At 37.1% G+C, this 18,566-nt stretch overlaps 47 non-coding genes across 47 annotated transcripts; all 47 read left to right on the top strand.

Annotated features, from left to right (window-relative positions):
• The first annotated feature begins 42 nt into the window (after positions 1 to 42).
• Positions 43 to 115, top strand: TRNAT-UGU (transfer RNA threonine (anticodon UGU)). Its single transcript has one exon. It is a non-coding gene; the product is annotated as a tRNA-Thr (tRNA).
• A 616-nt stretch (positions 116 to 731) lies between these two features.
• On the top strand, positions 732 to 804 carry TRNAT-UGU (transfer RNA threonine (anticodon UGU)). The gene has a single exon. It is a non-coding gene; the product is annotated as a tRNA-Thr (tRNA).
• Positions 805 to 960: 156 nt separating this feature from the next.
• TRNAT-UGU (transfer RNA threonine (anticodon UGU)) lies at positions 961 to 1,033 on the top strand. Its single transcript has one exon. It is a non-coding gene; the product is annotated as a tRNA-Thr (tRNA).
• A 614-nt stretch (positions 1,034 to 1,647) lies between these two features.
• TRNAT-UGU (transfer RNA threonine (anticodon UGU)) lies at positions 1,648 to 1,720 on the top strand. The gene has a single exon. It is a non-coding gene; the product is annotated as a tRNA-Thr (tRNA).
• A 155-nt stretch (positions 1,721 to 1,875) lies between these two features.
• TRNAT-UGU (transfer RNA threonine (anticodon UGU)) lies at positions 1,876 to 1,948 on the top strand. Its single transcript has one exon. It is a non-coding gene; the product is annotated as a tRNA-Thr (tRNA).
• Positions 1,949 to 2,334: 386 nt separating this feature from the next.
• On the top strand, positions 2,335 to 2,407 carry TRNAT-UGU (transfer RNA threonine (anticodon UGU)). The gene has a single exon. It is a non-coding gene; the product is annotated as a tRNA-Thr (tRNA).
• Positions 2,408 to 2,563: 156 nt separating this feature from the next.
• Positions 2,564 to 2,636, top strand: TRNAT-UGU (transfer RNA threonine (anticodon UGU)). The gene has a single exon. It is a non-coding gene; the product is annotated as a tRNA-Thr (tRNA).
• A 387-nt stretch (positions 2,637 to 3,023) lies between these two features.
• TRNAT-UGU (transfer RNA threonine (anticodon UGU)) lies at positions 3,024 to 3,096 on the top strand. The gene has a single exon. It is a non-coding gene; the product is annotated as a tRNA-Thr (tRNA).
• A 156-nt stretch (positions 3,097 to 3,252) lies between these two features.
• Positions 3,253 to 3,325, top strand: TRNAT-UGU (transfer RNA threonine (anticodon UGU)). Its single transcript has one exon. It is a non-coding gene; the product is annotated as a tRNA-Thr (tRNA).
• A 157-nt stretch (positions 3,326 to 3,482) lies between these two features.
• Positions 3,483 to 3,555, top strand: TRNAT-UGU (transfer RNA threonine (anticodon UGU)). Its single transcript has one exon. It is a non-coding gene; the product is annotated as a tRNA-Thr (tRNA).
• A 156-nt stretch (positions 3,556 to 3,711) lies between these two features.
• Positions 3,712 to 3,784, top strand: TRNAT-UGU (transfer RNA threonine (anticodon UGU)). The gene has a single exon. It is a non-coding gene; the product is annotated as a tRNA-Thr (tRNA).
• A 386-nt stretch (positions 3,785 to 4,170) lies between these two features.
• Positions 4,171 to 4,243, top strand: TRNAT-UGU (transfer RNA threonine (anticodon UGU)). Its single transcript has one exon. It is a non-coding gene; the product is annotated as a tRNA-Thr (tRNA).
• A 157-nt stretch (positions 4,244 to 4,400) lies between these two features.
• TRNAT-UGU (transfer RNA threonine (anticodon UGU)) lies at positions 4,401 to 4,473 on the top strand. The gene has a single exon. It is a non-coding gene; the product is annotated as a tRNA-Thr (tRNA).
• Positions 4,474 to 4,629: 156 nt separating this feature from the next.
• Positions 4,630 to 4,702, top strand: TRNAT-UGU (transfer RNA threonine (anticodon UGU)). The gene has a single exon. It is a non-coding gene; the product is annotated as a tRNA-Thr (tRNA).
• Positions 4,703 to 4,859: 157 nt separating this feature from the next.
• Positions 4,860 to 4,932, top strand: TRNAT-UGU (transfer RNA threonine (anticodon UGU)). The gene has a single exon. It is a non-coding gene; the product is annotated as a tRNA-Thr (tRNA).
• Positions 4,933 to 5,317: 385 nt separating this feature from the next.
• TRNAT-UGU (transfer RNA threonine (anticodon UGU)) lies at positions 5,318 to 5,390 on the top strand. Its single transcript has one exon. It is a non-coding gene; the product is annotated as a tRNA-Thr (tRNA).
• Positions 5,391 to 5,777: 387 nt separating this feature from the next.
• On the top strand, positions 5,778 to 5,850 carry TRNAT-UGU (transfer RNA threonine (anticodon UGU)). Its single transcript has one exon. It is a non-coding gene; the product is annotated as a tRNA-Thr (tRNA).
• Positions 5,851 to 5,994: 144 nt separating this feature from the next.
• On the top strand, positions 5,995 to 6,067 carry TRNAT-UGU (transfer RNA threonine (anticodon UGU)). Its single transcript has one exon. It is a non-coding gene; the product is annotated as a tRNA-Thr (tRNA).
• A 157-nt stretch (positions 6,068 to 6,224) lies between these two features.
• On the top strand, positions 6,225 to 6,297 carry TRNAT-UGU (transfer RNA threonine (anticodon UGU)). Its single transcript has one exon. It is a non-coding gene; the product is annotated as a tRNA-Thr (tRNA).
• A 157-nt stretch (positions 6,298 to 6,454) lies between these two features.
• TRNAT-AGU (transfer RNA threonine (anticodon AGU)) lies at positions 6,455 to 6,527 on the top strand. Its single transcript has one exon. It is a non-coding gene; the product is annotated as a tRNA-Thr (tRNA).
• A 385-nt stretch (positions 6,528 to 6,912) lies between these two features.
• Positions 6,913 to 6,985, top strand: TRNAT-AGU (transfer RNA threonine (anticodon AGU)). Its single transcript has one exon. It is a non-coding gene; the product is annotated as a tRNA-Thr (tRNA).
• Positions 6,986 to 7,140: 155 nt separating this feature from the next.
• On the top strand, positions 7,141 to 7,213 carry TRNAT-UGU (transfer RNA threonine (anticodon UGU)). Its single transcript has one exon. It is a non-coding gene; the product is annotated as a tRNA-Thr (tRNA).
• Positions 7,214 to 8,057: 844 nt separating this feature from the next.
• Positions 8,058 to 8,130, top strand: TRNAT-AGU (transfer RNA threonine (anticodon AGU)). The gene has a single exon. It is a non-coding gene; the product is annotated as a tRNA-Thr (tRNA).
• A 155-nt stretch (positions 8,131 to 8,285) lies between these two features.
• Positions 8,286 to 8,358, top strand: TRNAT-UGU (transfer RNA threonine (anticodon UGU)). Its single transcript has one exon. It is a non-coding gene; the product is annotated as a tRNA-Thr (tRNA).
• A 3,421-nt stretch (positions 8,359 to 11,779) lies between these two features.
• Positions 11,780 to 11,852, top strand: TRNAR-UCU (transfer RNA arginine (anticodon UCU)). Its single transcript has one exon. It is a non-coding gene; the product is annotated as a tRNA-Arg (tRNA).
• A 386-nt stretch (positions 11,853 to 12,238) lies between these two features.
• TRNAT-AGU (transfer RNA threonine (anticodon AGU)) lies at positions 12,239 to 12,311 on the top strand. The gene has a single exon. It is a non-coding gene; the product is annotated as a tRNA-Thr (tRNA).
• Positions 12,312 to 12,466: 155 nt separating this feature from the next.
• TRNAT-UGU (transfer RNA threonine (anticodon UGU)) lies at positions 12,467 to 12,539 on the top strand. Its single transcript has one exon. It is a non-coding gene; the product is annotated as a tRNA-Thr (tRNA).
• A 386-nt stretch (positions 12,540 to 12,925) lies between these two features.
• Positions 12,926 to 12,998, top strand: TRNAT-UGU (transfer RNA threonine (anticodon UGU)). The gene has a single exon. It is a non-coding gene; the product is annotated as a tRNA-Thr (tRNA).
• Positions 12,999 to 13,154: 156 nt separating this feature from the next.
• Positions 13,155 to 13,227, top strand: TRNAT-UGU (transfer RNA threonine (anticodon UGU)). Its single transcript has one exon. It is a non-coding gene; the product is annotated as a tRNA-Thr (tRNA).
• Positions 13,228 to 13,384: 157 nt separating this feature from the next.
• Positions 13,385 to 13,457, top strand: TRNAT-UGU (transfer RNA threonine (anticodon UGU)). The gene has a single exon. It is a non-coding gene; the product is annotated as a tRNA-Thr (tRNA).
• A 386-nt stretch (positions 13,458 to 13,843) lies between these two features.
• TRNAT-UGU (transfer RNA threonine (anticodon UGU)) lies at positions 13,844 to 13,916 on the top strand. The gene has a single exon. It is a non-coding gene; the product is annotated as a tRNA-Thr (tRNA).
• A 156-nt stretch (positions 13,917 to 14,072) lies between these two features.
• Positions 14,073 to 14,145, top strand: TRNAT-UGU (transfer RNA threonine (anticodon UGU)). Its single transcript has one exon. It is a non-coding gene; the product is annotated as a tRNA-Thr (tRNA).
• A 156-nt stretch (positions 14,146 to 14,301) lies between these two features.
• Positions 14,302 to 14,374, top strand: TRNAT-UGU (transfer RNA threonine (anticodon UGU)). The gene has a single exon. It is a non-coding gene; the product is annotated as a tRNA-Thr (tRNA).
• A 386-nt stretch (positions 14,375 to 14,760) lies between these two features.
• On the top strand, positions 14,761 to 14,833 carry TRNAT-UGU (transfer RNA threonine (anticodon UGU)). Its single transcript has one exon. It is a non-coding gene; the product is annotated as a tRNA-Thr (tRNA).
• A 156-nt stretch (positions 14,834 to 14,989) lies between these two features.
• TRNAT-UGU (transfer RNA threonine (anticodon UGU)) lies at positions 14,990 to 15,062 on the top strand. Its single transcript has one exon. It is a non-coding gene; the product is annotated as a tRNA-Thr (tRNA).
• Positions 15,063 to 15,448: 386 nt separating this feature from the next.
• TRNAT-UGU (transfer RNA threonine (anticodon UGU)) lies at positions 15,449 to 15,521 on the top strand. The gene has a single exon. It is a non-coding gene; the product is annotated as a tRNA-Thr (tRNA).
• A 156-nt stretch (positions 15,522 to 15,677) lies between these two features.
• TRNAT-UGU (transfer RNA threonine (anticodon UGU)) lies at positions 15,678 to 15,750 on the top strand. Its single transcript has one exon. It is a non-coding gene; the product is annotated as a tRNA-Thr (tRNA).
• Positions 15,751 to 15,907: 157 nt separating this feature from the next.
• TRNAT-UGU (transfer RNA threonine (anticodon UGU)) lies at positions 15,908 to 15,980 on the top strand. Its single transcript has one exon. It is a non-coding gene; the product is annotated as a tRNA-Thr (tRNA).
• Positions 15,981 to 16,366: 386 nt separating this feature from the next.
• TRNAT-UGU (transfer RNA threonine (anticodon UGU)) lies at positions 16,367 to 16,439 on the top strand. Its single transcript has one exon. It is a non-coding gene; the product is annotated as a tRNA-Thr (tRNA).
• Positions 16,440 to 16,595: 156 nt separating this feature from the next.
• Positions 16,596 to 16,668, top strand: TRNAT-UGU (transfer RNA threonine (anticodon UGU)). Its single transcript has one exon. It is a non-coding gene; the product is annotated as a tRNA-Thr (tRNA).
• A 156-nt stretch (positions 16,669 to 16,824) lies between these two features.
• On the top strand, positions 16,825 to 16,897 carry TRNAT-UGU (transfer RNA threonine (anticodon UGU)). The gene has a single exon. It is a non-coding gene; the product is annotated as a tRNA-Thr (tRNA).
• A 386-nt stretch (positions 16,898 to 17,283) lies between these two features.
• On the top strand, positions 17,284 to 17,356 carry TRNAT-UGU (transfer RNA threonine (anticodon UGU)). Its single transcript has one exon. It is a non-coding gene; the product is annotated as a tRNA-Thr (tRNA).
• Positions 17,357 to 17,512: 156 nt separating this feature from the next.
• Positions 17,513 to 17,585, top strand: TRNAT-UGU (transfer RNA threonine (anticodon UGU)). The gene has a single exon. It is a non-coding gene; the product is annotated as a tRNA-Thr (tRNA).
• Positions 17,586 to 17,742: 157 nt separating this feature from the next.
• On the top strand, positions 17,743 to 17,815 carry TRNAT-UGU (transfer RNA threonine (anticodon UGU)). The gene has a single exon. It is a non-coding gene; the product is annotated as a tRNA-Thr (tRNA).
• A 156-nt stretch (positions 17,816 to 17,971) lies between these two features.
• TRNAT-UGU (transfer RNA threonine (anticodon UGU)) lies at positions 17,972 to 18,044 on the top strand. The gene has a single exon. It is a non-coding gene; the product is annotated as a tRNA-Thr (tRNA).
• A 157-nt stretch (positions 18,045 to 18,201) lies between these two features.
• TRNAT-UGU (transfer RNA threonine (anticodon UGU)) lies at positions 18,202 to 18,274 on the top strand. The gene has a single exon. It is a non-coding gene; the product is annotated as a tRNA-Thr (tRNA).
• A 157-nt stretch (positions 18,275 to 18,431) lies between these two features.
• On the top strand, positions 18,432 to 18,504 carry TRNAT-UGU (transfer RNA threonine (anticodon UGU)). Its single transcript has one exon. It is a non-coding gene; the product is annotated as a tRNA-Thr (tRNA).
• Positions 18,505 to 18,566: the final 62 nt, after the last annotated feature.

The following is an 18,566-nucleotide window of genomic DNA, read 5'->3' as shown; positions in this document are numbered from 1 at the left end:
TAATTACTGAAATATTCAGCATTAATCTCGCTTCACAACAAGGGCTCCGTGGCTTAGTGGTTAAAGCGCCTGTCTTGTAAACAGGAGATCATGAGTTCGATTCTCGTCGAAGCCTCGTTGTTATGATACTTGAACTAGTTTTCGTAGCTATTAAATTTTGAAAAACTTGAAATAATGGTTGCTTGAGATATGCATATATGCAAACAATAGGGTAAAACTGCAAATGAGTTAAATTGCTGAAATATTCAGCATTAATCTCGCTTTACAACAAGGGCTCCGTGGCGTAGTGGTTAAAGCGCCTGTCTAGTAAACAGGAGATCATGAGTTCGATTCTCGTCGCAGCCTCGTTGATATGATACTTGAACTAGTTTTCGTTGCTATTAAATTTTGGAAAACCAGAAATAATAGTTGCTTGAGATATGCATATATGCAAACAATAGGGTAAAACTCAAATGAGTTAAATTACTGAAATATTCAGCATTAATCTCGTTTTACAACAAGGGCTCCGTGGCGAAGTGGTTAAAGCGCCTGGCTTGTAAACAGGAGATCATGAGTTCGATTCTCGTCGGAGCCTCGTTGATATGATACTTGAACTAGTTTTCGTAGCTATTAGATTTTGAAAAACTTGAAATAATGGTTGCTTGAGATATGCATATATGCAAACAATAGGGTAAAACTGCAAATGAGTTAAATTGCTGAAATATTCAGCATTAATCTCGCTTCACAACAAGGGCTCCGTGGCTTAGTGGTTAAAGCGCCTGTCTTGTAAACAGGAGATCATGAGTTCGATTCTCGTCGCAGCCTCGTTGATATGATACTTGAACTAGTTTTCGTTGCTATTAAATTTTGGAAAACCAGAAATAATAGTTGCTTGAGATATGCATATATGCAAACAATAGGGTAAAACTCAAATGAGTTAAATTACTGAAATATTCAGCATTAATCTCGCTTCACAACAAGGGCTCCGTGGCTTAGTGGTTAAAGCGCCTGTCTTGTAAACAGGAGATCATGAGTTCGATACTCGTCGGAGCCTCGTTGATATGATACTTGAAGTAGTTTTCGTAGCTATCAAATTTTGAAAAACTTGAAATAATGGTTGCTTGAGATATGCATATATGCAAACAATAGGGTAAACTCAAATGAGTTAAATTACTGAAATATTCAGCATTAATCTCGCTTCACAACATGGTCTCCGAGGCTTAGTGGGTAAAGCGCCTGTCTTGTAAACAGGAGATCATGAGTTCGATTCTCGTCGCAGCCTCGTTGATATGATACTTGAACTAGTTTTCGTAGCTATTAAATTTTGAAAAACTTGAAATAATGGTTGCTTGAAATATGCATATATGCAAACAATAGGGTAAAACTGCAAATGAGTTAAATTGCTGAAATATTCAGCATTAATCTCGCTTTACAACAAGGGCTCCGTGGCGTAGTGGTTAAAGCGCCTGTCTAGTAAACAGGAGATCATGAGTTCGATTCTCGTCGGAGCCTCTTTGTTATGATACTTGAACTAGTTTTCGTAGCTATTAAATTTTGAAAAACTTGAAATAATGGTTGCTTGAGATATGCATATATGCAAACAATAGGGTAAAACTCAAATGAGTTAAATTACTGAAATATTCAGCATTAATCTCGCTTCACAACAAGGGCTCCGTGGCTTAGTGGTTAAAGCGCCTGTCTTGTAAACAGGAGATCATGAGTTCGATTCTCGTCGGAGCCTCGTTGTTATGATACTTGAACTAGTTTTCGTTGCTATTAAATTTTGGAAAACCAGAAATAATAGTTGCTTGAGATATGCATATATGCAAACAATAGGGTAAACTCAAATGAGTTTAATTACTGAAATATTCAGCATTAATCTCGCTTCACAACATGGGCTCCGTGGCTTAGTGGTTAAAGCGCCTGTCTTGTAAACAGGAGATCATGAGTTCGATTCTCGTCGAAGCCTCGTTGTTATGATACTTGAACTAGTTTTCGTAGCTATTAAATTTTGAAAAACTTGAAATAATGGTTGCTTGAGATATGCATATATGCAAACAATAGGGTAAAACTGCAAATGAGTTAAATTGCTGAAATATTCAGCATTAATCTCGCTTTACAACAAGGGCTCCGTGGCGTAGTGGTTAAAGCGCCTGTCTAGTAAACAGGAGATCATGAGTTCGATTCTCGTCGCAGCCTCGTTGATATGATACTTGAACTAGTTTTCGTTGCTATTAAATTTTGGAAAACCAGAAATAATAGTTGCTTGAGATATGCATATATGCAAACAATAGGGTAAAACTCAAATGAGTTAAATTACTGAAATATTCAGCATTAATCTCGCTTCACAACAAGGGCTCCGTGGCTTAGTGGTTAAAGCGCCTGTCTTGTAAACAGGAGATCATGAGTTCGATTCTCGTCGCAGCCTCGTTGATATGATACTTGAACTAGTTTTCGTTGCTATTAAATTTTGGAAAACCAGAAATAATAGTTGCTTGAGATATGCATATATGCAAACAATAGGGTAAAACTCAAATGAGTTAAATTACTGAAATATTCAGCATTAATCTCGCTTCACAACAAGGGCTCCGTGGCTTAGTGGTTAAAGCGCCTGTCTTGTAAACAGGAGATCATGAGTTCGATTCTCGTCGCAGCCTCGTTGATATGATACTTGAACTAGTTTTCGTAGCTATTAAATTTTGAAAAACTTGAAATAATGGTTGCTTGAGATATGCATATATGCAAACAATAGGGTAAAACTGCAAATGAGTGAAATTGCTGAAATATTCAGCATTAATCTCGCTTTACAACAAGGGCTCCGTGGCGTAGTGGTTTAAGCGCCTGTCTAGTAAACAGGAGATCATGAGTTCGATTCTCGTCGTAGCCTCGATGTTATGATACTTGAACTAGTTTTCGTAGCTATTAAATTTTGAAAAACTTGAAATAATGGTTGCTTGAGATATGCATATAAGAAAACAATAGGGTAAAACTGCAAATGAGTTAAATTACTGAAATGTTCAGCATTAATCTCGCTTCACAACAAGGGCTCCGTGGCTTAGTGGTTAAAGCGCCTGTCTTGTAAACAGGAGATCATGAGTTCGATTCTCGTCGGAGCCTCGTTGTTATGATACTTGAACTAGTTTTCGTTGCTATTAAATTTTGGAAAACCAGAAATAATAGTTGCTTGAGATATGCATATATGCAAACAATAGGGTAAAACTCAAATGAGTTAAATTACTGAAATATTCAGCATTAATCTCGCTTCACAACAAGGGCTCCGTGGCTTAGTGGTTAAAGCGCCTGTCTTGTAAACAGGAGATCATGAGTTCGATTCTCGTCGCAGCCTCGTTGATATGATACTTGAACTAGTTTTCGTAGCTATTAAATTTTGAAAAACTTGAAATAATGGTTGCTTGAGATATGCATATAAGAAAACAATAGGGTAAAACTGCAAATGAGTTAAATTACTGAAATGTTCAGCATTAATCTCGCTTCACAACAAGGGCTCCGTGGCTTAGTGGTTAAAGCGCCTGTCTTGTAAACAGGAGATCATGAGTTCGATTCTCGTCGGAGCCTCGTTGTTATGATACTTGAACTAGTTTTCGTTGCTATTAAATTTTGGAAAACCAGAAATAATAGTTGCTTGAGATATGCATATATGCAAACAATAGGGTAAAACTCAAATGAGTTAAATTACTGAAATGTTCAGCATTAATCTCGCTTCACAACAAGGGCTCCGTGGCTTAGTGGTTAAAGCGCCTGTCTTGTAAACAGGAGATCATGAGTTCGATACTCGTCGGATCCTCGTTGATATGATACTAGAACTAGTTTTCGTAGCTATTAAATTTTGAAAAACTTGAAATAATGGTTGCTTGAGATATGCATATATGCAAACAATAGGGTAAAACTGCAAATGAGTTCAATTGCTGAAATGTTCAGCATTAATCTCGCTTCACAACAAGGGCTCCGTGGCGTAGTGGTTAAAGCGCCTGTCTAGTAAACAGGAGATCATGAGTTCGATTCTCGTCGGAGCCTCTTTGTTATGATACTTGAACTAGTTTTCGTAGCTATTAAATTTTGAAAAACTTGAAATAATGGTTGCTTGAGATATGCATATATGCAAACAATAGGGTAAAACTCAAATGAGTTAAATTACTGAAATATTCAGCATTAATCTCTTTTCACAATAAGGGCTCCGTGGCTTAGTGGTTAAAGCGCCTGTCTTGTAAACAGGAGATCATGAGTTCGATACTCGTCGGAGCCTCGTTGATATGATACTTGAAGTAGTTTTCGTAGCTATTAAATTTTGAAAAACTTGAAATAATGGTTGCTTGAGATATGCATATAAGAAAACAATAGGGTAAAACTGCAAATGAGTTAAATTACTGAAATGTTCAGCATTAATCTCGCTTCACAACAAGGGCTCCGTGGCTTAGTGGTTAAAGCGCCTGTCTTGTAAACAGGAGATCATGAGTTCGATTCTCGTCGGAGCCTCGTTGTTATGATACTTGAACTAGTTTTCGTTGCTATTAAATTTTGGAAAACCAGAAATAATAGTTGCTTGAGATATGCATATATGCAAACAATAGGGTAAAACTCAAATGAGTTAAATTACTGAAATGTTCAGCATTAATCTCGCTTCACAACAAGGGCTCCGTGGCTTAGTGGTTAAAGCGCCTGTCTTGTAAACAGGAGATCATGAGTTCGATACTCGTCGGATCCTCGTTGATATGATACTTGAACTAGTTTTCGTAGCTATTAAATTTTGAAAAACTTGAAATAATGGTTGCTTGAGATATGCATATAAGAAAACAATAGGGTAAAACTGCAAATGAGTTAAATTTCCGAAATATTCAGCATTAATCTCGCTTCACAACATGGGCTCCGTGGCTTAGTGGTTAAAGCGCCTGTCTTGTAAACAGGAGATCATGAGTTCGATTCTCGTCGCAGCCTCGTTGATATGATACTAGAACTAGTTTTCGTAGCTATTAAATTTTGAAAAACTTGAAATAATGGTTGCTTGAGATATGCATATATGCAAACAATAGGGTAAAACTGCAAATGAGTTCAATTGCTGAAATATTCAGCATTAATCTCGCTTTACAACAAGGGCTCCGTGGCGTAGTGGTTAAAGCGCCTGTCTAGTAAACAGGAGATCATGAGTTCGATTCTCGTCGGAGCCTCTTTGTTATGGTACTTGAACTAGTTTTCGTAGCTTTTAAATTTTGAAAAAATTTAAATAATGGTTGCTTGAGATATGCATATATGCAAACAATAGGGTAAACTCAAATGAGCTAAATTACTGAAATATTCAGCATTAATCTCCCTTCACAACAAGGGCTCCGTGGCTTAGTGGTTAAAGCGCCTGTCTTGTAAACAGGAGATCATGAGTTCGATTCTCGTCGGAGCCTCGTTGTTCTGATACTTGAACTAGTTTTCGTAGCAATTAAATTTTGAAAAACTTGAAATAATGGTTGCTTGAGATATGCATATATGCAAACAATAGGGTAAAACTGCAAATGAGTTAAATTGCTGAAATATTCAGCATTAATCTCGCTTTACAACAAGGGCTCCGTGGCGTAGTGGTTTAAGCGCCTGTCTAGTAAACAGGAGATCATGAGTTCGATTCTCGTCGTAGCCTCGATGTTATGATACTTGAACTAGTTTTCGTAGCTATTAAATTTTGAAAAACTTGAAATAATGGTTGCTTGAGATATGCATATAAGAAAACAATAGGGTAAAACTGCAAATGAGTTAAATTACTGAAATGTTCAGCATTAATCTCGCTTCACAACAAGGGCTCCGTGGCTTAGTGGTTAAAGCGCCTGTCTTGTAAACAGGAGATCATGAGTTCGATTCTCGTCGGAGCCTCGTTGTTATGATACTTGAACTAGTTTTCGTTGCTATAAAAACTTGAAATAATAGTTGCTTGAGATATGCATATATGCAAACAATAGGGTAAAACTCAAATGAGTTAAATTACTGAAATGTTCAGCATTAATCTCGCTTCACAAGGGCTCCGTGGCTTAGTGGTTAAAGCGCCTGTCTTGTAAACAGGAGATCATGAGTTCGATACTCGTCGGAGCCTCGTTGATATGATACTTGAACTAGTTTTCGTAGCTATTAAATTTTGAAAAACTTGAAATAATGGTTGCTTGAGATATGCATATAAGAAAACAATAGGGTAAAACTGCAAATGAGTTAAATTACTGAAATGTTCAGCATTAATCTCGCTTCACAACAAGGGCTCCGTGGCTTAGTGGTTAAAGCGCCTGTCTTGTAAACAGGAGGTCATGAGTTCGATTCTCGTCGGAGCCTCGTTGTTATGATACTTGAACTAGTTTTCGTTGCTATTAAATTTTGGAAAACCAGAAATAATAGTTGCTTGAGATATGCATATATGCAAACAATAGGGTAAAACTGCAAATGAGTTAAATTGCTGAAATATTCAGCATTAATCTCGCTTCACATCAAGGGTTCCGTGGCTTAGTGGTTAAAGCGCCTGTCTAGTAAACAGGAGATCATGAGTTCGATTCTCGTCGGAGCCTCGTTGTTATGATACTTGAACTAGTTTTCGTAGGTATTAAATTTAGAAAAACTTGAAATAATGGTTGCTTGAGATATGCATATAAGAAAACAATAGGGTAAAACTCAAATGAGCTAAATTGCTGAAATATTCAGCATTAATCTCGCTTTACAACAAGGGCTCCGTGGCGTAGTGGTAAAAGCGCCTGTCTAGTAAACAGGAGATCATGTGTTCGATTCTCGTCGGAGCCTCGTTGTTATGATACTTGAACTAGTTTTCGTAGGTATTAAATTTAGAAAAACTTGAAATAATGGTTGCTTGAGATATGCATATAAGAAAACAATAGGGTAAAACTCAAATGAGTTAAATTACTGAAATATTCTGCATTAATCTCGCTTCACAACAAGGGCTCCGTGGCTTAGTGGTTAAAGCGCCTGTCTAGTAAACAGGAGATCATGAGTTCGATTTTCGTCGGAGCCTCGTTGTTATGATACTTGATCTAGCTTTCGTAGCTATTAAATTTTGAAAAACTTGAAATAATGCTTGCTTGAGATATGCATATATGCAAACAATAGGGTAAACTCAAATGAGTTAAATTACTGAAATATTCAGCATTAATCTCGCTTCACAACAAGGGTTTCGTGGCTTAGTGGTTAAAGCGCCTGTCTTGTAAACAGGAGATCATGAGTTCGATTCTCGTCGGAGCCTCGTTGATATGATACTTGAACTAGTTTTCGTAGCTATTAAATTTTGAAAAACTTGAAATAATGGTTGCTTGAGATATGCATATATGCAAACAATAGGGTAAAACTGCAAATGAGTTAAATTGCTGAAATATTCAGCATTAATCTCGCTTTACAACAAGGGCTCCGTAGCGTAGTGGTTAAAGCGCCTGTCTAGTAAACAGGAGATAATGAGTTCGATTCTCGTCGGAGCCTCGTTGTTATGATACTTGATAGAGTTTTCGTAGCAATTAAATTTTGAAAAACTTGAAATAATGGTTGCTTGAGATATGCATATAAGAAAACAATAGGGTAAAACTCAAATGAGTTAAATTACTGAAATATTCTGCATTAATCTCGCTTTACAACAAGGGCTCCGTGGCTTAGTGGTTAAAGCGCCTGTCTAGTAAACAGGAGATCATGTGTTCGATTCTCGTCGGAGCCTCGTTGTTATGATACTTGAACTAGTTTTCGTAGGTATTAAATTTAGAAAAACTTGAAATAATGGTTGCTTGAGATATGCATATAAGAAAACAATAGGGTAAAACTCAAATGAGTTAAATTGCTGAAATATTCAGCATTAATCTCGCTTTACAACAAGGGCTCCGTGGCGTAGTGGTAAAAGCGCCTGTCTAGTAAACAGGAGATCATGTGTTCGATTCTCGTCGGAGCCTCGTTGTTATGATACTTGAACTAGTTTTCGTAGGTATTAAATTTAGAAAAACTTGAAATAATGGTTGCTTGAGATATGCATATAAGAAAACAATAGGGTAAAACTCAAATGAGTTAAATTACTGAAATATTCTGCATTAATCTCGCTTCACAACAAGGGCTCCGTGGCTTAGTGGTTAAAGCGCCTGTCTAGTAAACAGGAGATCATGAGTTCGATTTTCGTCGGAGCCTCGTTGTTATGATACTTGATCTAGCTTTCGTAGCTATTAAATTTTGAAAAACTTGAAATAATGCTTGCTTGAGATATGCATATATGCAAACAATAGGGTAAACTCAAATGAGTTAAATTACTGAAATATTCAGCATTAATCTCGCTTCACAACAAGGGTTTCGTGGCTTAGTGGTTAAAGCGCCTGTCTTGTAAACAGGAGATCATGAGTTCGATTCTCGTCGGAGCCTCGTTGATATGATACTTGAACTAGTTTTCGTAGCTATTAAATTTTGAAAAACTTGAAATAATGGTTGCTTGAGATATGCATATATGCAAACAATAGGGTAAAACTGCAAATGAGTTAAATTGCTGAAATATTCAGCATTAATCTCGCTTTACAACAAGGGCTCCGTGGCTTAGTGGTTAAAGCGCCTGTCTAGTAAACAGGAGATCATGAGTTCGATTTTCGTTGGAGCCTCGTTGTTATGATACTTGAACTAGCTTTCGTAGCTATTAAATTTTGAAAAACTTGAAATAATGCTTGCTTGAGATATTCATATATGCCAACAATAGGGTAAACTCAAATGAGTTAAATTACTGAAATATTCAGCATTAATCTCGCTTCACAACAAGGGCTCCGTGGCGTAGTGGTTAAAGCGCCTGTCTAGTAAACAGGAGATCATGTGTTCGATTCTCGTCGGAGCCTCTTTGTTATGATACTTGAACTAGTTTTCGTAGCTACTAAATTTTGAAAAACTTGAAATAATGGTTGCTTGAGATATAGCCCAGGACTTTTAGGGTTTGACCTAGAACATTTCAACATAAAGATGAAAATTGGTACATGTGTTGTTTTCGACCCAACAAAAAATATACTAAAAGTCCCCTGCTGTAGAGCGCGAGCTTTCGCCGCCATCTTGGAAAATGGCCGCCGTGAATTACAGCTACAATGTATTCCACGTTCTTCTTCAAAAATTATGAAAATTGGTAAACATTATGATTGGAACCGCATGAATATCATGGCCAAATTTTACAGCTCTATGTTCAATAGTTTGGTCGCCACATTGGAAAATGGCCGCCGTTAATGCTAGGTACAGTATATTTCACCATGTTATTGGAATATTATGAAAATTGATATGTATTATAATCAGGGCTGTGTGAACCTCATAGTAAAATATTGAAGCAATTAATCAGAAAGTTTGGCCGCCATGTTGGAAAATGGCCTCCATCAATGTCATATAGATACGGTATATGGTTCAAAAATTATGAAAATTGGTAAAAATTATGTTGAAGACCGTCTAAACATCATACTTGAATATTGAAGACGTGCTACTGAAAGTTTGGGCGCCATCTTCGAAAATGACTGCTGGAAATGCTAAATATATTTCAAATATATAAATCTTTTTGAAATTCCATTTTTGAATAGATGATTTTCATTAACGTAATAAACAACAAAAAATGGATATCTCGAAGTCGAAATTATCGACGCCATCTTTAAAAATGGCCACATGAAAATCATTGCCTTAAATTCTGAAAGAAAGAAAAGTTATTCCAAGCTGTTATTCTCAACATGTTGATTAGAGAATATGATTTAAATAGGGTTTATACATTTTAGAGTTGTTTAAGATTATAATTTAGACAAATCTCTAGCATTTCATACATATTCATCGTCATCCTGAAGATTTTTCATAATAATTGCATGTCAGAACCCTTGATTAGCGCTACACCTAGCTGGGGGGCCTTATCAGCGCCCCTCCCCATCATATTCCAAATTGAACCTGAGGAACCGCCGTCATGGCACACGGGATCGGCCAGCGGGCCCGACAAACGCAACTTGAGCAGGTGACAGAAGCTGGACACCGTCAGCGGCGAGCCCAGTCAGGAGGTGGTCAGTGACAGAGAAGGATTAAGGCAGCAGAAGACTCGATGGGACGGGAAGTTCTCTCCAAGCACAACAGTGCCATACGGCCCAAACAAATGGTGTATCTGCGACCCCTATAGGGTTGCCAATAGCGGAGGCGAGCCATGGCAACACCTGAGCGCGGGCGTAGCCGCCTAGCAAAACCTTCACGGAACGGGGCAAGGAACGGTCTGAACCAAGGGTGAACCCAAGGAACTCCCGAAAAGTCACACCGAACTCGGGCTCCCTGAGTTAAAAAGGTTAAGAGAACACTTCTTTCATTTACGTGTTGTAACTGGGTGTGGTTATCATAAGGCGTGGTTTAAAGTAATGACAGATAATCAACATCTTACAAATTTGTTGCGCTTTTTTAATGATCATATTGCATCTCGGGAAGCCATAGCTGCTGCCGAAGAGAGATTTCTTTTCGCTTTTTTTAGGGTGATAATTGACACGTCACGCTTCAACTATGTAGATATTACACGTATATGGAACCGTTGTCACATATACTGTCAAGTTCTCATTTGATCTCGCTAAGCTTAATCCAACAACCGACACCGCAAAACTACATTTTTTCCGAGCGTATCTTCAAGTCCAAAATAGCTAGGAAACGATTTAATCCCATTCTCACCATTCTCCTTCCGGCATCAGATGATTTTGTAACACTCATTATTTGTAACTGCAGTCTGCAGAACATCTTGTATAAAGAACTGTGAATGTAGGCGATCTGGATTTGCTTGCTGGGCAATGTGTGGTCATTGTCAAGGTATTAGCCGTAATAAAAATCTTCAGGATGACGAGAAATATGAACGAAATGTTAAAAATGTGTCTTAAATCTTATCCTTAACGACACCAGAATGTTTATACCCCATATAAAACGGTTTTTCCTCACCAAAATCCGAGTAATATGGCTTTCATTTCTTTTTTTCCAGATTTTAGGATAGTAATATTACAGGGACCATTTTTGAAGATGGGTCGATAATTTAGACTCGAAAATAGTTATTTTTATGGCGTTTTATATGTTCATGAAAATCATCTACTCAATAAAAAAAGATCGAAAAAATTTATATATCGGTAATTTATTTGGCACTTCGAGCAGTCATTTTCGAAGATGACGCCCAAACTATCAGTAGCACGTCTTCAATATTCAAGTGTGATGTTTAGACGGTCTTCAACATAATAATTACCAATTTTCATAGTTTTTGAACCATATACTGTATCTTAATGGCATTGATGGCGGCCATTTTCCAACATGGCGGCCAAACTATCTGACTAATGGCTTCAATATTTTACTATGAGATTCACACAGCTCTGATTATAATACCTATCAGTTTTCATAATTTTCCAACAAAATGGTGAAATATACTGTACCTAGCATTAACGGCGGCCATTTTCCAATATGGCGACCAAACTATTGAACACAGAGCTGTAAAATCTTGCTATGATGTTCACGTGGTTCCTATCATAATGTGTACCAATTTTCATAATTTTTGAAGAAGAACGTGGAATACATTGTAGCTGTAATTCACGGCGGCCATTTTCCAAGATGGCGGTGAAAGCTCGCGCTCTACAGCAGGGGACTTTTAGTATATTTTTTGTTGGGTCAAAATTAACACATGTACCAATTTTCATCTTTATGTTCAAATGTTCTAGGTCAAGCCCTTTTTTGGCCTATCTGTCCTGGCCTAATATGCATATATGCAGACAATAGGGTAAAACTCAAATGAGTTAAATTACTGAAATATTCAGCATTAATCTCGCTTTACAACAAGGGCTCCGTGGCTTAGTGGTTAAAGCGCCTGTCTTCTAAACAGGAGATCATGAGTTCGATTCTCGTCGGAACCTCGTTGTTATGATACTTGAACTAGTTTTCGTTGCTATTAAATTTTGGAAAACTAGAAATAATAGTTGCTTGAGATATGCATATATGCAAACAATAGGGTAAAACTGCAAATGAGTTAAATTGCTGAAATATTCAGCATTAATCTCGCTTTACAACAAGGGCTCCGTAGCGTAGTGGTTAAAGCGCCTGTCTAGTAAACAGGAGATCATGAGTTCGATTCTCGTCGGAGCCTCGTTGTTATGATACTTGAACTAGCTTTCGTAGCTATTAAATTTTGAAAAACTTGAAATAATGGTTGCTTGAGATATGCATATAAGAAAACAATAGGGTAAAACTCAAATGAGTTAAATTACTGAAATATTCTGCATTAATCTCGCTTCACAACAAGGGCTCCGTGGCTTAGTGGTTAAAGCGCCTGTCTAGTAAACAGGAGATCATGAGTTCGATTTTCGTCGGAGCCTCGTTGTTATGATACTTGAACTAGCTTTCGTAGCTATTAAATTTTGAAAAACTTGAAATAATGCTTGCTTGAGATATGCATATATGCAAACAATAGGGTAAACTCAAATGAGTTAAATTACTGAAATATTCAGCATTAATCTCGCTTCACAACAAGGGCTTCGTGGCTTAGTGGTTAAAGCGCCTGTCTTGTAAACAGGAGATCATGAGTTCGATTCTCGTCGGAGCCTCGTTGATATGATACTTGAACTAGTTTTCGTAGCTATTAAATTTTGAAAAACTTGAAATAATGGTTGCTTGAGATATGCATATATGCAAACAATAGGGTAAAACTGCAAATGAGTTAAATTGCTGAAATATTCAGCATTAATCTCGCTTTACAACAAGGGCTCCGTAGCGTAGTGGTTAAAGCGCCTGTCTAGTAAACAGGAGATAATGAGTTCGATTCTCGTCGGAGCCTCGTTGATATGATACTTGAACTAGTTTTCGTAGCAATTAAATTTTGAAAAACTTGAAATAATGGTTGCTTGAGATATGCATATAAGAAAACAATAGGGTAAAACTCAAATGAGTTAAATTACTGAAATATTCTGCATTAATCTCGCTTTACAACAAGGGCTCCGTGGCTTAGTGGTTAAAGCGCCTGTCTTGTAAACAGGAGATCATGAGTTCGATTCTCGTCGGAGCCTCGTTGTTATGATACTTGAACTAGTTTTCGTTGCTATTAAATTTTGGAAAACCAGAAATAATAGTTGCTTGAGATATGCATATATGCAAACAATAGGGTAAAACTCAAATGAGTTAAATTACTGAAATATTCAGCATTAATCTCGCTTCACAACAAGGGCTCCGTGGCTTAGTGGTTAAAGCGCCTGTCTTGTAAACAGGAGATCATGAGTTCGATACTCGTCGGAGCCTCGTTGATATGATACTAGAACTAGTTTTCGTAGCTATTAAATTTTGAAAAACTTGAAATAATGGTTGCTTGAGATATGCATATAAGAAAACAATAGGGTAAAACTGCAAATGAGTTAAATTTCTGAAATATTCAGCATTAATCTCGCTTCACAACATGGGCTCCGTGGCTTAGTGGTTAAAGCGCCTGTCTTGTAAACAGGAGATCATGAGTTCGATTCTCGTCGCAGCCTCGTTGATATGATACTAAAACTAGTTTTCGTAGCTATTAAATTTTGAAAAACTTGAAATAATGGTTGCTTGAGATATGCATATATGAAAACAATAGGGTAAAACTGCAAATGAGTTCAATTGCTGAAATATTCAGCATTAATCTCGCTTTACAACAAGGGCTCCGTGGCGTAGTGGTTAAAGCGCCTGTCTAGTAAACAGGAGATCATGAGTTCGATTCTCGTCGGAGCCTCTTTGTTATGATACTTGAACTAGTTTTCGTAGCTATTAAATTTTGAAAAACTTGAAATAATGGTTGCTTGAGATATGCATATATGCAAACAATAGGGTAAAACTCAAATGAGTTAAATTACTAAAATATTCAGCATTAATCTCGCTTCACAACAAGGGCTCCGTGGCTTAGTGGTTAAAGCGCCTGTCTTGTAAACAGGAGATCATGAGTTCGATTCTCGTCGGAGCCTCGTTGTTATGATACTTGAACTAGTTTTCGTTGCTATTAAATTTTGAAAAACTTGAAATAATAGTTGCTTGAGATATGCATATATGCAAACAATAGGGTAAAACTCAAATGAGTTAAATTACTGAAATGTTCAGCATTAATCTCGGTTCACAACAAGGGCTCCGTGGCTTAGTGGTTAAAGCGCCTGTCTTGTAAACAGGAGATCATGAGTTCGATTCTCGTCGGAGCCTCGTTGTTATGATACTTGAACTAGTTTTCGTTGCTATTAAATTTTGGAAAACCAGAAATAATAGTTGCTTGAGATATGCATATATGCAAACAATAGGGTAAAACTCAAATGAGTTAAATTACTGAAATGTTCAGCATTAATCTCGCTTCACAACAAGGGCTCCGTGGCTTAGTGGTTAAAGCGCCTGTCTTGTAAACAGGAGATCATGAGTTCGATTCTCGTCGCAGCCTCGTTGATATGATACTAGAACTAGTTTTCGTAGCTATTAAATTTTGAAAAACTTGAAATAATGGTTGCTTGAGATATGCATATATGCAAACAATAGGGTAAAACTGCAAATGAGTTCAATTGCTGAAATATTCAGCATTAATCTCGCTTTACAACAAGGGCTCCGTGGCGTAGTGGTTAAAGCGCCTGTCTAGTAAACAGGAGATCATGAGTTCGATTCTCGTCGGAGCCTCTTTGTTATGATACTTGAACTAGTTTTCGTAGCTATTAAATTTTGAAAAACTTGAAATAATGGTTGCTTGAGATATGCATATATGCAAACAATAGGGTAAAACTCAAATGAGTTAAATTACTAAAATATTCAGCATTAATCTCGCTTCACAACAAGGGCTCCGTGGCTTAGTGGTTAAAGCGCCTGTCTTGTAAACAGGAGATCATGAGTTCGATTCTCGTCGGAGCCTCGTTGTTATGATACTTGAACTAGTTTTCGTTGCTATTAAATTTTGAAAAACTTGAAATAATAGTTGCTTGAGATATGCATATATGCAAACAATAGGGTAAAACTCAAATGAGTTAAATTACTGAAATGTTCAGCATTAATCTCGGTTCACAACAAGGGCTCCGTAGCTTAGTGGTTAAAGCGCCTGTCTTGTAAACAGGAGATCATGAGTTCGATTCTCGTCGCAGCCTCGTTGATATGATACTTGAACTAGTTTTCGTAGCTATTAAATTTTGAAAAACTTGAAATAATGGTTGCTTGAGATATGCATATATGCAAACAATAGGGTAAAACTGCAAATGAGTGAAATTGCTGAAATATTCAGCATTAATCTCGCTTTACAACAAGGGCTCCGTAGCGTAGTGGTTAAAGCGCCTGTCTAGTAAACAGGAGATAATGAGTTCGATTCTCGTCGGAGCCTCGTTGATATGATACTTGAACTAGTTTTCGTAGCAATTAAATTTTGAAAAACTTGAAATAATGGTTGCTTGAGATATGCATATAAGAAAACAATAGGGTAAAACTCAAATGAGTTAAATTACTGAAATATTCTGCATTAATCTCGCTTTACAACAAGGGCTCCGTGGCTTAGTGGTTAAAGCGCCTGTCTTGTAAACAGGAGATCATGAGTTCGATTCTCGTCGGAGCCTCGTTGTTATGATACTTGAACTAGTTTTCGTTGCTATTAAATTTTGGAAAACCAGAAATAATAGTTGCTTGAGATATGCATATATGCAAACAATAGGGTAAAACTCAAATGAGTTAAATTACTGAAATATTCAGCATTAATCTCGCTTCACAACAAGGGCTCCGTGGCTTAGTGGTTAAAGCGCCTGTCTTGTAAACAGGAGATCATGAGTTCGATACTCGTCGGAGCCTCGTTGATATGATACTAGAACTAGTTTTCGTAGCTATTAAATTTTGAAAAACTTGAAATAATGGTTGCTTGAGATATGCATATAAGAAAACAATAGGGTAAAACTGCAAATGAGTTAAATTTCTGAAATATTCAGCATTAATCTCGCTTCACAACATGGGCTCCGTGGCTTAGTGGTTAAAGCGCCTGTCTTGTAAACAGGAGATCATGAGTTCGATTCTCGTCGCAGCCTCGTTGATATGATACTAAAACTAGTTTTCGTAGCTATTAAATTTTGAAAAACTTGAAATAATGGTTGCTTGAGATATGCATATATGAAAACAATAGGGTAAAACTGCAAATGAGTTCAATTGCTGAAATATTCAGCATTAATCTCGCTTTACAACAAGGGCTCCGTGGCGTAGTGGTTAAAGCGCCTGTCTAGTAAACAGGAGATCATGAGTTCGATTCTCGTCGGAGCCTCTTTGTTATGATACTTGAACTAGTTTTCGTAGCTATTAAATTTTGAAAAACTTGAAATAATGGTTGCTTGAGATATGCATATATGCAAACAATAGGGTAAAACTCAAATGAGTTAAATTACTAAAATATTCAGCATTAATCTCGCTTCACAACAAGGGCTCCGTGGCTTAGTGGTTAAAGCGCCTGTCTTGTAAACAGGAGATCATGAGTTCGATTCTCGTCGGAGCCTCGTTGTTATGATACTTGAACTAGTTTTCGTTGCTATTAAATTTTGAAAAACTTGAAATAATAGTTGCTTGAGATATGCATATATGCAAACAATAGGGTAAAACTCAAATGAGTTAAATTACTGAAATGTTCAGCATTAATCTCGGTTCACAACAAGGGCTCCGTGGCTTAGTGGTTAAAGCGCCTGTCTTGTAAACAGGAGATCATGAGTTCGATTCTCGTCGGAGCCTCGTTGTTATGATACTTGAACTAGTTTTCGTTGCTATTAAATTTTGGAAAACCAGAAATAATAGTTGCTTGAGATATGCATATATGCAAACAATAGGGTAAAACTCAAATGAGTTAAATTACTGAAATGTTCAGCATTAATCTCGCTTCACAACAAGGGCTCCGTGGCTTAGTGGTTAAAGCGCCTGTCTTGTAAACAGGAGATCATGAGTTCGATTCTCGTCGCAGCCTCGTTGATATGATACTAGAACTAGTTTTCGTAGCTATTAAATTTTGAAAAACTTGAAATAATGGTTGCTTGAGATATGCATATATGCAAACAATAGGGTAAAACTGCAAATGAGTTCAATTGCTGAAATATTCAGCATTAATCTCGCTTTACAACAAGGGCTCCGTGGCGTAGTGGTTAAAGCGCCTGTCTAGTAAACAGGAGATCATGAGTTCGATTCTCGTCGGAGCCTCTTTGTTATGATACTTGAACTAGTTTTCGTAGCTATTAAATTTTGAAAAACTTGAAATAATGGTTGCTTGAGATATGCATATATGCAAACAATAGGGTAAAACTCAAATGAGTTAAATTACTAAAATATTCAGCATTAATCTCGCTTCACAACAAGGGCTCCGTGGCTTAGTGGTTAAAGCGCCTGTCTTGTAAACAGGAGATCATGAGTTCGATTCTCGTCGGAGCCTCGTTGTTATGATACTTGAACTAGTTTTCGTTGCTATTAAATTTTGAAAAACTTGAAATAATAGTTGCTTGAGATATGCATATATGCAAACAATAGGGTAAAACTCAAATGAGTTAAATTACTGAAATGTTCAGCATTAATCTCGGTTCACAACAAGGGCTCCGTAGCTTAGTGGTTAAAGCGCCTGTCTTGTAAACAGGAGATCATGAGTTCGATACTCGTCGGAGCCTCGTTGATATGATACTTGAACTAGTTTTCGTAGCTATTAAATTTTGAAAAACTTGAAATAATGGTTGCTTGAGATATGCATATAAGAAAACAATAGGGTAAAACTGCAAATGAGTTAAATTACTGAAATGTTCAGCATTAATCTCGCTTCACAACAAGGGCTCCGTGGCTTAGTGGTTAAAGCGCCTGTCTTGTAAACAGGAGATCATGAGTTCGATTCTCGTCGGAGCCTCGTTGTTATGATACTTGAACTAGTTTTCGTTGCTATTAAATTTTGGAAAACCAGAAATAATAGTTGCTCGAGATATGCATATATGCAAACAATAGGGTAAAACTCAAATGAGTTAAATTACTGAAATGTTCAGCATTATTCTCGCTTCACAACAAGGGCTCCGTGGCTTAGTGGTTAAAGCGCCTGTCTTGTAAACAGGAGATCATGAGTTCGATACTCGTCGGAGCCTCGTTGATATGATACTAGAACTAGTTTTCGTAGCTATTAAATTTTGAAAAACTTGAAGTAATGGTTGCTTGAGATATGCATATAAGAAAACAATAGGGTAAAACTGCAAATGAGTTAAATTTCTGAAATATTCAGCATTAATCTCGCTTCACAACAAGGGCTCCGTGGCTTAGTGGTTAAAGCGCCTGTCTTGTAAACAGGAGATCATGAGTTCGATACTCGTCGGAGCCTCGTTGATATGATACTTGAACTAGTTTTCGTAGCTATTAAATTTTGAAAAACTTGAAATAATGGTTGCTTGAGATATGCATATAAGAAAACAATAGGGTAAAACTGCAAATGAGTTAAATTACTGAAATGTTCAGCATTAATCTCGCTTCACAACAAGGGCTCCGTGGCTTAGTGGTTAAAGCGCCTGTCTTGTAAACAGGAGATCATGAGTTCGATTCTCGTCGCAGCCTCGTTGATATGATACTTGAACTAGTTTTCGTAGCTATTAAATTTTGAAAAACTTGAAATAATG

Source organism: Phalangium opilio, unplaced genomic scaffold (genome assembly GCF_054372755.1).
Source record: "Phalangium opilio isolate 3A_F unplaced genomic scaffold, DU_Popi_V2 ptg000046l_1, whole genome shotgun sequence".
NCBI lineage: Eukaryota > Metazoa > Arthropoda > Arachnida > Opiliones > Phalangiidae > Phalangium > Phalangium opilio.
The sequence above is the reverse complement of the archived record's forward strand: the minus strand, read 5'-3'. Positions and strand labels throughout refer to the sequence as shown.